Source organism: Neofelis nebulosa, chromosome 13 (genome assembly GCF_028018385.1).
Source record: "Neofelis nebulosa isolate mNeoNeb1 chromosome 13, mNeoNeb1.pri, whole genome shotgun sequence".
In the NCBI taxonomy this organism is placed as follows: Eukaryota; Metazoa; Chordata; class Mammalia; order Carnivora; family Felidae; genus Neofelis; species Neofelis nebulosa.
The window spans coordinates 64,559,006-64,572,412 of NC_080794.1; the positions used below are offsets into that span (position 1 = coordinate 64,559,006).

Consider the following 13,407-nt stretch of genomic DNA (forward strand, 5'->3'; position numbering starts at 1 on the left):
GGCTATTGTAAATAATGCTGCAGTAAACATAGGGGTGCATATATCATTTTAAATTAGTGTTTTTATTTTCTTTGGGTAAATAACCCAGTAGTAGAATTACTGGATCATATGGTAATTCTACTTTTAACTTTTTGAGGAAACTTCATACTGTTTTCCTCAGTCATTTGCACCAGCAGTACATGAGGGTTCCTTTTCCTCCACATCCTGGCTGATATATCCAGTATCATTTTCTAAATATATTTGGGAAACATATTTTCCAAATATATTTTATGCTGCCCCTCTCCAAATGCCCCCAATTTTCTTTGTGGGACACCAATTATACATATTTGGGACCACTTTATTATTTCCCACAGGTCATTGAGGTGTTCAATTTTTTCCAGTTTTTTTTTCTCTTAGTGCTTTATTTTGCATATTGCTATTTCTTCAAATTCACTAATCTTTTCTTCTACAGCTCTTAATCCTATCTCATGAAATTAACATTTCAGACATTGTATTTTTTTTTCCCTGGGAGTTCTGTTTCATTCATTTTTAAAAAAATCCTACAGTTCCTTTCACTATGTTCATGTTATAATAGCTATTCAATATTTTGGTCTGCTGATTTCACCCTATCATTTTTGGATCTGCTTCCATTGACTGGTATTCTTCCTGATTATGGGTCACATTTTATTGCTGCTTGTTTCATCTAGTAATTTTAGATTTAGATTGTGAATGTTACATTATTCAATATTTGTATTTTATTGTCTTTTTAAAAGAAGGTTGAATTTATTTCAGCCAGCAGTTAAGTTTCCTGTGGATCAGCTTGATACTGTTGTGGCTTGATTTTAAATTTTATTAGGGTGGACTTAGTGTAACCTTTATACTAGTGTAGTTTATCCCTATAAGTGAAGTGTGAGCTTTCTGGGTCTCCTGCTGAAAGTCCCAAGTGTTCAGCTAGGCTTCTGCAATCTGGATGGTCAAAACAGAAAAGTTCCCTAGCCCTGTGTGGGTTCTGGGAGTTATTGAGCTTCCAGCTCCCTCATAGTTCTTTGCTTGGCCTTGTAGAGTTCACCTCATGTAAATAGGATTTTGTGTTCAGGAGCAGACTTAATGTTCAGATATCTGAAGCTTATTTGTGCATATAATTCATTCTCCAGTATTCTGCCTCATCAATTCTAGTCTCTTTGGCTTCCCCAAATTCTGTTCTGTATTTCCTCAATAAGTTGTCCCATTTTGCTCTGCTTGGATTCCCCCTTTCTTGTGCCATTGACTGAAAAATGCTTTGAGGTGTAAGAGTAGGACGATGATGAGGGTCATTACAATCTGTCACTGCCTGTTGTCCAAGTTGTCTTCAAATATATGTTTCACATATTTTGTCCAATTTTCTTGTCCATGATGGGGGGCTATTTTTGATATTAGCTACTCTCTTATGGTGGAAGCTAAAGTCTAATGTGCTTTTACTGAGAGTTCATATTTTATTTAATGTACTGGAAGACCTCACTTTACATGGTTCTGATATGCACAAATTTCAATTTAGTAAAGTTCAGTTAAATAATACCGTTTCCCCAAAATATGGCTGAAATTTTAGTTATCAGTGTATTAACTGTAATTTTTATGAAGTATAAGCTTTCTGGTCTGCAGTTCACTGTGGGTAAGGCAGATACTCATCACGATCACACTTGTTCCAAAGTCTGTTGTGAATTAGTCACTGCACATCTGTTATTGAGTTTATGCATAGACAACATGAAATACAGTTGTATTGTCTCCTCTTCCAGTGTTAATTCCACGAGATATTTTACAAAAATGGATAATGAAAGAGGCAGTTTGCCAATTTTTTTTTATGTTTATTTTTGAGAGAGAGACACAGACAGAGGGTGAGTGGGGGAGGGGCAGAGAGAGAGGGAGACAGAATCTGAAGGAGGCTTCAGGCTCCAGCTGTCAGCACAGAGCCCAATGTGGGGCGGCTCGAACCCATGAATCCCAAGATCATGACCTGAGCTGAAGTCAGATACTTAACCGGCTGAGCTACCCAGGTACCCCACCAGTCTAAAGAATCCTTTTTTTTTTTTTTTTTTTAAATGTTTTATTTATTTTTGAGGGAGCGCAAGTAGGGGAAGGACAGAGAGAGGGACAGAAGATCCGAAGCGGGCTCTATGCTGACAGCAGCAAGCCGATATGGGGCTTGAACTCATGAACCATGAGATCGTGACCTGGGCTGAAGTCAGACACTCAACCAGCGGAGCCACCCAGGTGCCCCAAGAATTCTTAAATTCAGCTTTTGTGTTTGTAATATTCACTTCTGTGGTATATATGTTCTGTTACAGATTTGAGTTTTCTGATGGAATGCTTCATTTTTTTCATCTTGAATATCTTAAACTTGGTTATTTTATTTTTTTAATGTTTATATTTGTATGTGTGTGTGTGTGTGTGTGTGTGTGTGTGTGAGAGAGAGAGAGAGGGAGAGAGAACATGAGTGGAGGAGGGGCAGAGAGAGAGGGAGACACAGAATCTGAAGCAGGCTCCAGGCTCTGAGCTGTGAGCACAGAGCCCAAGGCAGGGCTCAAACTCATGGACTGTGAGATCATGACCTGAGCTGAAGTCGGATACTTAACTGACTGACCCACCCAGGCACCCCCTAAACGTGGTTATTTTAAAGTTTATTTTTATTTGTTTTGAGAGAGAGAATTCTAAGCAGGCTCTGCCCTGTCAGTGCAGAGCCCAATGTAGGGCTCAAACCCACAAATTGCGAGATTATGACCTGAGCCAAAATCAAGTCAGACACTTAATCGACTGAGTCACCTACGTGCCTCAAACATGTTTTTTGTTTTTTGTTTTTTTTTTAATTTTTTAACGTTTATTCATTTTCAGACATGGAGAGAGACAGAGCATGAGCAGGGGAGGGGCAGAGAGAAAGAGGGAGACCCAGAATCAGAAGCAGGCTCCAGGCTCTGAGCTGTCAGCACAGAGCCCGATGCGGAGCTCGAACCCACAGACCGTGAGATCATGACCTGAGCTGAAGTCAGAAGGTTAACCAACTGAGCCACCCAGGCGCCCCTCAGACATGGTTATTTTAAAGCCTGTGTTTAGGAGTTCCAATACTTACTACTTTTGGGGGCTTTCAAAATTTGTATTAAAATGTACATAATCATCTTACTCATTTTTAAGTTCAGTAGTTTTACATTCACGTTGTTGGCCAGCCTATCTCCAGAACTTTTTCATCTTGCAAAATTATAGGCCAGTTAAACAACAATTCCCCATTCTCCTCTTCCTTCGGCAACCACTATTCTTTCTCAGTTTGATTACTCTTGGTACCTCATATGAGTTGGAATCATACAGTATTTTCCTTTTTCTGACTGGCTTTTTTCATTTAGCATAATGTTTTTAAGGTTCGTCCATATTGTAGCACGTCAGAATTTCGTTCCTTTTTAAGGTTGAATAGTATTCCATTGTATGTATATGCCACATTTTATTTATCCATTTATCTACTGGTAGATACTTGGGTTATTTCCACCTTTTGGCTATTTGGGTCTGTTTTTATTGTTTATTTTTCTGGTTTTTTTTGGGGGGGGCAACATTTAATCCCTTCTCTTTGAATTCTTAGTCATTTTTAATTGAATGGTAAACATGAAATGGTGGAGACTTTAGATGATAGCTTCCTTCATAGGGTTTAATATTCTTTTCATGGACATATCCCTTTGGTTTGATTGATTTCTGGTGTCTTTCCATGGTGTCAGCTGAAAGTCTTTTTTTCCCCAGGGTACCTTGTCCTTGATCGGTTCTGTATTCCAGTTTTTGGTGCCTTAGCACCATGAGATTGCTAAATAAATTTTAAATTTGGTTTTTCAAATCTGACTCTACATGCAAAACATAGGACCAAATGTCAGCAAACGTCTGGAGGGAAATTGCATAGAATGTCAGATTCACCGCAATACATCTCCCTCCTGCCTAGAATTTTGGCCCCTAAAGTCTTAGCTGCATTAGTTGTTCTCTGTTGCCTTCAAATAGCTTTCTGTATTTTATTCAGATTTTATAGTTCTCTTTTTGTACATAAAATTTAGTTTCATAACAATTAATACACCATAGCTGAAGCAAAATCTTAATATAATTTTCATTAATTAAAATTTCATATTATTTTAAAAACATTCTCAAGTTTACAGAAAAGTTGCAAGTAAAATACAAGTAACATTTTCCTATAAATCATTTGAGACTAAGGTACAGACATGATTTCTCATCACTCCTGAATTCTTTGATATGTATTTCCTACAAACAAGAGCATTCTCTTACATGACCTATTAATAACTATCAAAAATAAGGACTGCCAACTAATTTACAGACCGTATTCAAGTTTTTCTAGTAATCCTAATAAATGTCCTTTATAGCAAAAGGATCTAGGTCAGAATCACATGTTGCATTATGTTGTCATACTTTTTATGTCTCTTTTAATCTGGGATGGTTCTTCAATCTTTCCTTGACTTTCATGACATTGACTTTTTTGAGGATTATAAGCCAGTTATTTTGTAGATTGTTTTTTAGTTTGGGATTTCCTGACGTTTTCTTATGATTAGGTAGAGGCTGTGTATCTTTGGCAGAATATCACAGAAGTGATGCTGTGTTGTTCTTATTGTATCCTCTCAGATGACACATGATTTTAATTTGTTTCATTATTGGTGATATTAATGTTGATCACTTGATTAAGAGGTCAACCAGGTTTTTCCACTTTAAAGTTACTGTTTTATATGGGGAGACATTTGAGACTATTCAATTATCATGCTTCTCATGAAACTTTCAGTTTATTCTATTATTAATAGAGTCATATATTTTTATTTTACTCGATGGCTTATTATATTAGGTATCTTTTGCCACATACCAAATTACCACAAATTTAGTGGCTAATAATAACATGCAACACACATTTATTATCTTGCAGTTCCTTTGGGTCAGGAGCCTGGCCATGGCTGACCCAAATCCTTTGCTTCAACATCTCTCATAAGGCTGTAATCAAGGGGTAGGCCAGGGCTGAGGTCTCATTTGAAAGCGTGATTGAGGAGAGATCCACTTGCAAGCTTACATGTTTTTTGTTGTTGTCATTGTTGTTTGTTTGTTTGTTGCAGAATTCCTTTCTTTAAGGGCTATTGGACTGAGAGCCTCAATTCCTAGCTGGCTGTTGGTAGGAGGCCATCCTCAGTTCTTTGCCATGTGGACTACTTGCTTCATTAATACATCCAAGCCAAGAAGGCAGTAGTGTCTGTTAGTAAGATGGAAGTTACTGTTTTATGTAACTTAGAAGGTATTAGGCTGTCCCATACTTAGGGGCATCGATAGGATTACACAAGGGTTGTGAATGCCAAGAAGTAGGGATCATTGGGGAGTATGTTACATTTTGCCTACCACAGTTATAATCCATTATTATCATTATTTTGATATCTGATTTGTCTCAAATTTATCCTGTGAGAGCATTTCATACTGGCCCCATGTCATTTTGCCATGTCTCCGTTATCCTTTGAGTACCATGAGAAAATGTTCTTTGCTCATCTTAAACTTTTTCCTGCCCGAGTCCTGGATTCAGCCATTGTTCTAAGCAGCTTGGAGAGTGCTATTTAGGATCGTTAAATGTATTCATTGCTATTAGGGGGTTACAGTTAGTGAGCCTTCTCAAATGATAGAACAGGGGTGTGTTTTTGTGTACAGGTATCTCCTGCTTCATATCATTTTGCTTTTATAAAAGACCTACATTAGTACCTGTTTTCACTAACCAAAAGAAATCTGAAGGAGATTCTCACTTTTATGAAAAAAGGAGACAAGTAAAAGTAGCATTCGGTATTTGTTTTGCTGTCAATTGTGGTAGAGGGAGCGTACTATTCCCTGGAGCAGTAAGAGCGGCACTGTCATGCTCCTTCTCCAAGAATTATACTCAGCATCTCAGCATCAAGCCTCCATAGCTTTATGAACATCTTTGCTTTATCTCCTTTTTTTTTTTTAATTTTTTTTTAATTTTTTTTTTTAACGTTTATTTATTTTTGAGACAGAGAGAGATAGAGCATGAACGGGGTGGGTCAGAGAGAGAGGGAGACACAGAATCTGAAACAGGCTCCAGGCTCTGAGCTGTCAGCACAGAGCCCGACGCGAGGCTTGAACCCACGAACCGCGAGATCGTGACCTGAGCTGAAGTCAGACGCTTAGCCGACTGAGCCACCCAGGCGCCCCTGCTTTATCTCCTTTTATTTTGTGTGTCCATTAGCAAGATGTGCTGTGAGGTATCAGAAGATCCTAGGAGAGGTTATTTTTTTTGGGTCTGGGAACACTAAAAATGTTTCCATATAAATTCATGGTAATTCTTTCCTTGCTTTATGCCATTTTGGCTTACGAAAGGTTTCATAGGAACACTCTACTTTTGGATAGCAGTGGAAACCTGTATCTGTAATGTGTATGTATGTACACATACATATACATCATTTACCTAGAAATTTCTCCACGTACTGTAAGCTTTGAGCTCACAATATCTTTAATTGTAGTTCAGCAACATAGCATTCATTCAGTTTTTCTTTTCTGTATCTTGTAACTTTGATTATGAGAAATCTTGCTCCTATCCTCAGTATTTGATCTACCCCCTTATTTGATCAATCCTCCTATATAACTCATCTCCCGTTGCTAGTAGAAGGCTCTTCATCCCCCACCTCATATTCTGTGTGGATGTTTTCCTTACTCTTTAGGTTTCTGATTATTTGCATTGGGCTCCTCTCCCATTGGGTCTGAAACACTGTTCTGGGCCACTGCCCCTCCACCCTGCTTATCCCACTGGGTCTGAAACTCAGTGTTGGGCCAATATCCCTCCACTCTCAATAAATGTCTTCTGTTCACTTTGGGAACCCTTGCTGCCCTGCCTTCCTGCACTGCCCTGCCCTGCCCTGCTCCATCACATGCCTCATCATCCTGCTCCTGCCATTCTGGTCCCCCATGTGGAAGCCTTTCTCAGTCCACTAGGGTGTGGTACCCCCTGCCAGGCCACCGTCTTGTGCATATTTTTTCCCTCACCCAGCTTGAGCTCTGACACTGTGGCGGGCCTCTAACCCCTCAGAGACACCTTTCTCATACTACTTGGACTCCAAAAGCCTGTATTGGGTCACTACAGCTACCACTTCTACCGCTCAGCGGGATGCCCGCTTAGCCTGTTCTTACTTAATGGCTGTTGAATTTTTCAAGTAGGAAAGGAGACAAGGAAAGAGGAATAAAATTTTATTTAAAAAACCTCACTAGTATTTTTACAGCAAATGCTTTTAACCTAGGGCTTATGTAGAACTCAGTGATTCCCACATCTATGTAATCCTTACACGTTTATATCCAAGCTTTCACGCTAAATTTTTACATACTAGAGGTGTATTATCATGTCAAATTAATGATTTCTGAGCTTATCTAGCTCACTTTCCTCCTGCCTTGTCCAACGGTGCTACCACCGTCCTTCTAGTCCTTCAAATTTGAAATCTTACAGTCATTTCTGGCTGTACTCCTTCTTTCCTTATAGTCGGTCATTAAGTCCTGTTGATTCTTCTTTTGATGTACATTTATCTTCTCCATGGCCATTACTTTGATGATTACAACAGCCTCCTGGGTGGGATTCCTTTTTAAGTGCCATTTTTATGTGGGACTATCCTAGGTACTAAAATACCTAGTTTTGAATCCCATTTTTACTGCTTGCTAGGTACCCATCAACTTTTGTTAATTTATTTAACCCCTCTGGATGTTATTTACCTTGCTAGATTGTTTTACAGGTAAGTAAGATAATGAATTGTGAAAGAGCTTTATCTAACACCAGTCTAGTAAGATCTTCCAGTCTAGTAAGATTGGTGTTAGTAAAGTAACCATTGTTATTTTATCAGTGTTTTTACTATTCCATAAGTAAAAAATGTTTCTTTCTCTGTGGTATGTAGCTGTCCATGATCTCTCACCATAAGCTCACATTTATTGAGTATCTACTATGACCAGATACTGGAGATTAAAAAAATATATATATATATATATGACTCATCTCTCTGAGGACTACAGGCTGATAGAGGAGCAAATATATAATTAAATTACATATAATAATAACAAGTGCTACAATAAAATTAAAGGCTGTGTCTGAAGTTTTCTAAATTTTAATTAAACTTATACAGCAGCTGTTGTCTAACACAATTTAATACATTCTTCTGTTTTTCCTTGCAGTTACTGTTTGTGTTGGTTAATTTATCTCCCTAAGATAGAGTGTAAACTACTTGAGAACAGGTTGTTGTTGTGGTGAATCTTTGGGTTTGGGTAGACAAACACATTAGGGTCTTATTTCTGTCATTGCCATGTAGTTACTGTGACTCTTCTGAACTCGAGTTTACTCTCGAGTTAAAGTGAAATATTAATAACCCTTTGACGTGGATTGTAGTCATTAAATGGTATAATGTATTTAAAGGGTCTAGCACAATTTATGCCTGATAAATTTTGGTTCTTCTCTTGTACTCCGTATGTATCCATTCTGGTAAAGAACAGTAAGTATTTGATTGACGGATTAATGTATTGATTCTATGGTCTGCGGTTCGCAATGGCTTCCCAGAACATTTTGAAATGCAAGTGACATTCATGGAATTCTGTTCTTAGTAATGATGCCAATTTATATGTTTTTTCTTTTGTACTCTTATTTTAATTTTAATTTTATCACAACCTTGTGCAATAAGGCTAGGCAGATACGACTATCCTATGTGACATGTAGAGTTTCATTTTTAAAGTGAGTGAACTCAATTGGGATTCTTAAGAGGCAATCATTGAATTTGTATAGGTAGATTCTGAATCTATTACATGGCCTATGGAATACTGTAGTTCTCTTGGCCTGACTTTTTAGTTGATATAGTAGTGAAAAGGGAATTCTTCTATTCCATGGCTTAAGGATACACAAACTCTCAATGCAGCAATCTTTTTATTGTTGATTATTATAGCTTCTATTACTCCTAGAAGTTGACCAACAGGGACCTGAGTTTAGGAGATTTTGTCATTCAGCTTTCATATAGTAAATGCTGAGGCCAGCCCTTTGCCTGCAGGGCTCTCTATCAGTGAAGAGGAACTGTGACTTTTCTCTAGGCAGCCAAGTAGGGGGAGGAGTCAAGGTTTTCAGTTTTTCTGTGAAAATGAATTTGTACTGTTGAACCTGAAGGGCACTCGGTAGTATATTCTTCTTGAAGCACTGGAGGCCCTTTGTTGCAACATTTCAATCTCTTTCTGATTCTTCCAAGTAGTAGAAAACATGTTCAAGGATTTTTTAAAATGCTGTGTCTGCTTTTCAAAAGCTGGTAAACTTACTCAGTTGGATAACAGAATTCAGTTGTAATTATTATGGCCTTCAACTTTCTTTGATTTTGCAGAGTAGAGTTAGTTGGAATGAGGTTAAATGGAGAAAGCTGAAGAGACAAACATGTGCTGTGTAGGGCTGGATTTGTACAGGATGAAGGCACACGTATGATCTAAACTGTTGTATCTTTTGAGATTGCATAGGAGTAACATTTAAGGAGTAGGTCATTCACAAGCTCTTTAACAGTTAATAGAAATTAAATATTTAAATGTGAGGATGTAGTTGCTAGATTGCAGTTCTAAATTATTAGAACCTGCTTTTTTTTTTTTTTAAGTTTATTTTGAGAGAGACAGAGAGAGCACAAGTGGGGAAGGGGCAGAGAGCAAAGGAGAGAGAATCCCAAGCAGGCTCTGAGCAGCCAGTCCACAGAGCCCGATGTGGAGCTCTCACTCATGAAACCCTGAGATCATGACCTGAGCCAAAATCAAGAGTCGGATGCCTCATTGACTGAGCCACCCAGATGTCTCTAGAACCTGCCTTTTTTTTTTTTTTTTTTTAATGTTTACTTTTGAGAGAGAGAGAGAGAAAGCATGCACGCGTGGGTGCGCGAGCGCAGGAGACACAGGATCTGAAGCAGGCTCCAGGCTCTGAGCTGTCAGCACAGAGCCCGACACGGGGCTCGAACTCAGGAACGGTGAGATCATGACCTGAGCCTAAGTCAGACAGTTAACCAACTGAACTACCCAGGTGCCCCACGAATCTGCTTTTTTTAATTAAAAATTTTTTTTAATGTAGAGAGAAAACCTTAGAAATTTAAATATTTTGCAGCCTAAACTTCAAGTAGAAAACTATTTGTGCTCTTCAGGGTTTTAAAGGTAAGCTTTAAAGGGGATTATATATTAAACATTGAAGGACAAAAGAAGTCTTAGGTATTTGTCAGAAATTAACCAATCAGGATGGCCCTGAATTATATAGAATACATAAGAATAGTAACCAAAGTGACACTCCTTTCCACCTGTTACTTACTTACTTCCACCTGTTACCCAAATTTCTTTTGATTTCCCCCTTCATTTAGAAAATACTCCTAAATGTGAAGATAGAAGGGAAAGAGGTAGAGTAGAAGTTACAGCCTATTCCATTAATTTTGTGATTAAATTTTTTTCTTCAATGTTTTTAAGTGGCATTTACCAGTATGGGTAAGATTAATTGTTATAATACAAACCAATTTTCAAATTGGTTTTTAAATTGAGCTATAATGTGTAAAATCTTATGATAATGCTCAGATCTGACTATATGCAAGTGCAGTTTTCATACCCATACCAATTGTCTTGTAATAATGGAAAATGCATCGTCTGCGTGGTGTTTGCAAGTTAATGCTGTTTTAGAAATCATCCCAGTATATCTAGTGGCTTTTCTGAGTGTCTTTGTTTCATTATTGATTATAATTTTATTTTGAAATTTTAGTTTAAAGGGATGGGCTAAGTCCTTTCAAATTCTTAGTTAGGAGTTTCGATGGAGGATAGGGATGAATGAATAAGGAAGAGTGTTAGAATGAGTAATAGTAAGGAAGTTATAATAATTAATCAAGGACATACTGCAAAAATAACGCAGGATCTAATATAAAATGAAGGAGACAAAACATTACAAAAAGAGTGCCTTAAAAACTTACCAGGGAGTGTTCACAAATACAAACAAATATGCATAGTTAATAAAAAGGAAGTGATCATGCAGATGGCTTCAGTGTGGCATAAAGCGCATGAGCCGTATACCTCTTACGAAGGGAAGTAAAGCTGTCTTCCAGTGCTTACTGCTTTTTCGTTCTACCATTTCCTTTTTCCTCTACTGTATTTTCATTCTCTCTTTTTTATTCTCCCTTACTCTACCAGTTTTCTGAAATTCAGTCCCTTCTCCAGGATGAGACTTTCTTTTCTACCTGGCATACATAGAACTTTAACCGATTGCTTTATAATGGGCAGTGTCTCTCGTTAACCATGAGAGAAACTCTCAACTCTCAAAAACAAGTTTTTGGATTTTTGTGGTTTTGTTTTTTACATTAAAGATTTTAAACATAGAATAATTTAAGTTTGACAGAATGTCACTAGAATGGATTTTTGTCTCTTGTTCATTGTTCTATCCCTGGTCTCTAGAACAGTACAAAGAAAATGCTCAATAAATATTTGTTGAATAAATGACTAAAAAATTAGACTTACAAGTTTTTTTTAAAAATTTATTTTTTTAAGTAATCTCTATGCCCAACATGGGGCTTGAACTCACAACCCTGAGATCAAGAGTTGCATGATCTTCCAACTAAGCCAGGTACCCCTAGACTTAGACATTTTTTTTAACTTTTTTTTTTTTAATGTTTATTTCTTTATTTTGAGAGAGAGAGAACATGAGCAGGGGAGGGACAGAGAGAGAGAGGGAGAGAAGAAATCCCAAGCAGGGCTCCACACTCAGCATCGAGCCTGACGTGGTGCTCAATCCCATGACCTTGAGATCATGACCTAAGCTGAAATCAAGATTTGGATTCTTAACCAACTGAGCCACCCAGACACCTCTGACTTAGAATTTTTTTAAAAAAATGTTTATTTTTGAGAGAGTGAGTGAGCAGCGGAGGGGCAGAGAGAGAAGGAGAATGAGAATCTGAAGCAGGCGCTGCACTGTCAGTGCAGAGCCCCGTGCGGGACTTAAATTCACGAACTGTGAGATCATGACCTAAGTTGAAATCAAGAGTTGGACACTCAACCAGTGACTGAGCCACCGAGGTGCCCCTAGACTTAGAAATTTTTTAACATCATTTATTTAAAAAAATACTTTAGCGAAGAACTTTATAACCTCTGTGGTAGAGCAGTAATATGAAAACAGCGATTCTCAGGGAGAAAGAAACTTTTTTTGTCCTGCTCCCCCTTAATCTCTTCTCCCTATTGCCTTCTGACAATATGAGAATCTCTGCTACTGAGGCCTACTGAATGAGACTGAAATTAGTATAAATAGTTCTAAGGAGAGCTGAAGTAAATGGGAGGTGTACATTGGTAGGATGAAAGGGAGAAGGAAATTACAGGTTCAAAGGATGGGAGTAAGATGGATATTTGAACAAAATATCAAGTTAGTTATTAGCTAGAGGGCCAGGGCCAATTGGAAGGACAGAGAAAGTGTTAATGTAGGCAGTAGGGAAAGATCAGATCAATAGAGTGCTTGGGTTTCATACAGTAGATAGAGGGAGCCATTATGAATTATTGGCGAGAGTGACATGATAGTAAGCTGAACACAATTATTCTACTTAGTTGCTCTTCATAAAATGGATGGATTATAGCTTGTGGTGAAGGAACATTGGGAACAGTGAACAAAGTCAGGAGATTGTTGTAGTAGTTGAAAGCAGCGTAGCTATTTTGGTTGGTGTGTTATCCAGTGATGCCTTTAGCAGATACCCTTCTTTGAAGTCTCATGTCTCCACATTATGACCTAGGGATGGATGGAGGGAGGCAGGGCACTTAAAAAGCAACAGGCCAGTTTTCCCGTACCTACTTCTCTGCTTTCTAAATTCATGATCATGAATAAATACTTCAATTTTTCCTGGGTATCAGTCACCTTAATTGTAAAATGAGGAAATAATGACCTGAAAGCAGGATCTAGACCAGATCATTTTTTGGAGTCGTTTGCATTGCACACTTCTTATATCGATTATAGGGAGTGTGAGCAATAAATACCATGTTTTGTTACCTAATATTAATTTCTACAACTAGGGTATTTTAAGAATAAAAAATTCCTGGGCACCTGGGTGGCTGAGTTGGTTGGGCATCCGACTTCAGCTCAGGTCATGATCTTGCTGTTCATGAGTTCGAGCCCCACATCAGGCTCTGTGCTGACAGCTCAGAGCCTGGAGCCTGCTTCGGATTCTGTGTCTCCCTCTCTCTCTGTCCCTCCCCTGCTCATGCTCTGTCTCCTCTCTCTCTCTCTCTTTTTGAAAATAAATAAACATTAAAAAAAAAGAATAAAAAAGTCCCATGATACTAAATATTTCAAAAGTTATAATTTCAAGTTTAATATTATGTGTATTGACTGCTATATTTTAAAATATGTATTCCTGTTTTTACATATGATCAGGTGTTTAGTTTTTTTAGTAC

At 37.9% G+C, this 13,407-nt stretch overlaps 1 protein-coding gene across 7 annotated transcripts in view; it reads left to right on the forward strand.

Moving 5' to 3' along the window:
* BTRC (beta-transducin repeat containing E3 ubiquitin protein ligase) overlaps positions 1-13,407 on the forward strand; it is a 183,782-nt gene that overhangs the window by 48,988 nt on the left and 121,387 nt on the right. The gene's annotated exons all lie outside the window — the stretch shown is intronic.